This window comes from Osmia lignaria, unplaced genomic scaffold (genome assembly GCF_051020975.1).
Source record: "Osmia lignaria lignaria isolate PbOS001 unplaced genomic scaffold, iyOsmLign1 scaffold0012, whole genome shotgun sequence".
In the NCBI taxonomy this organism is placed as follows: domain Eukaryota; kingdom Metazoa; phylum Arthropoda; class Insecta; order Hymenoptera; family Megachilidae; genus Osmia; species Osmia lignaria.
Window position 1 is genome coordinate 197501 of NW_027478166.1, and position 2500 is coordinate 200000.

A 2500-nucleotide genomic window follows, 5' to 3' on the forward strand; every position below is an offset into this window, starting at 1 on the left:
AATCTGCATTTATACCATCACGGACGTTAGTTTAATAGCGTTTAACGATCGATCCACGGTACAGAATGCAAAAATATGATTGTTAAAATTTTCGACTAATCGGTTCTAAGAGGCGAAGCAATACGCCGCTGGGACTTTGAAATATTTCGGAGCGCACCTAAAGTTCGTTATTTTGGCTAAACGGAGCGAAAATCTGCATTTATACCATCACGGACGTTAGTTTAATAGCGTTTAACGATGGATCCACGGTACAGAATGCAAAAATATGATTGTTAAAATTTTCGACTAATCGGTTCTAAGAGGCGAAGCAATACGCCGCTGGGACTTTGAAATATTTCGGAGCGCACCTAAAGTTCGTTATTTTGGCTAAACGGAGCGAAAATCTGCATTTATACCATCACGGACGCTAGTTTAATAGCGTTTAACGATCGATCCACGGTACAGAATGCAAAAATATGATTGTTAAAATTTTCGACTAATCGGTTCTAAGAGGCGAAGCAATACGCCGCTGGGACTTTGAAATATTTCGGAGCGCACCTAAAGTTCGTTATTTTGGCTAAACGGAGCGAAAATCTGCATTTATACCATCACGGACGTTAGTTTAATAGCGTTTAACGATGGATCCACGGTACAGAATGCAAAAATATGATTGTTAAAATTTTCGACTAATCGGTTCTAAGAGGCGAAGCAATACGCCGCTGGGACTTTGAAATATTTCGGAGCGCACCTAAAGTTCGTTATTTTGGCTAAACGGAGCGAAAATCTGCATTTATACCATCACGGACGCTAGTTTAATAGCGTTTAACGATCGATCCACGGTACAGAATGCAAAAATATGATTGTTAAAATTTTCGACTAATCGGTTCTAAGAGGCGAAGCAATACGCCGCTGGGACTTTGAAATATTTCGGAGCGCACCTAAAGTTCGTTATTTTGGCTAAACGGAGCGAAAATCTGCATTTATACCATCACGGACGTTAGTTTAATAGCGTTTAACGATCGATCCACGGTACAGAATGCAAAAATATGATTGTTAAAATTTTCGACTAATCGGTTCTAAGAGGCGAAGCAATACGCCGCTGGGACTTTGAAATATTTCGGAGCGCACCTAAAGTTCGTTATTTTGGCTAAACGGAGCGAAAATCTGCATTTATACCATCACGGACGTTAGTTTAATAGCGTTTAACGATGGATCCACGGTACAGAATGCAAAAATATGATTGTTAAAATTTTCGACTAATCGGTTCTAAGAGGCGAAGCAATACGCCGCTGGGACTTTGAAATATTTCGGAGCGCACCTAAAGTTCGTTATTTTGGCTAAACGGAGCGAAAATCTGCATTTATACCATCACGGACGCTAGTTTAATAGCGTTTAACGATCGATCCACGGTACAGAATGCAAAAATATGATTGTTAAAATTTTCGACTAATCGGTTCTAAGAGGCGAAGCAATACGCCGCTGGGACTTTGAAATATTTCGGAGCGCACCTATAGTTCGTTATTTTGGCTAAACGGAGCGAAAATCTGCATTTATACCATCACGGACGTTAGTTTAATAGCGTTTAACGATGGATCCACGGTACAGAATGCAAAAATATGATTGTTAAAATTTTCGACTTATCGGTTCTGGATCACTGAAAAATCAAAAAAAATTATTAATTTTGATTAATTAAATTACATATGTAGTTTTATATTGTTATAGTCTCGTATTTGTTAATGTTTTGTCGTAAGAAAATGCAAAAATATCGTTTTAATGTTTTCGTCTCATCGGTTCTGGATCGCTGAAAAATCAAAAAAAAATATTAATTTTGATTAATTAAATTACAAATGGAGTTTTATATTGCTATAGTCGCTTATTTGTTAATGTTTTACCGTAAGAAAATGCAAAAATATCGTTTTAATATTTTCATCTCATCGGTTCTGGGCGGTTTTAAAATTTTTTAAAATATTAATTAAACCCATGATTTACATGAGAATGTGAATTTATTATGTCCTGCATGTTAATTTAATAATTTTCATGTATAGAACGTTATAAAATGAAAGGATATGTTCGACGATATTTTCAGTCTAAGTTTTACCGTGCCGGCGGGATGGTACGCTCTCACGGCGGTTTGCACAGGCATACGCCTGGGCGTAAGCCCATGCGTCGCCGACCTAGCGGCCGGCCGTTCGGTATTTATAGGAAGGCACTTTCGGTTCGCTCGGACCGGTCGGGAGTAGCGTCGAGCGTGTGGCTCTTTTATGACTTCGGTTGAAAAGCAGTCTACCGCTCCTCGAGAATATACTTTCTCGACTATTCTCGTTCCGGTTTTCCGTTGCGGATTATTATTAATCTCCACACAGCATTACCACGGGTCGGTGTCTAAGACCGAATGGCCCATATGTGGTGAGCCTTGTAATATAAGGCTGGTGACCTGTATGCACTTATAAATGTTGCATACTTGTACAAACTGAGCATCAACTGTCTGTAACCAAAATTTGTTAAAACTGAAAAAGTTATA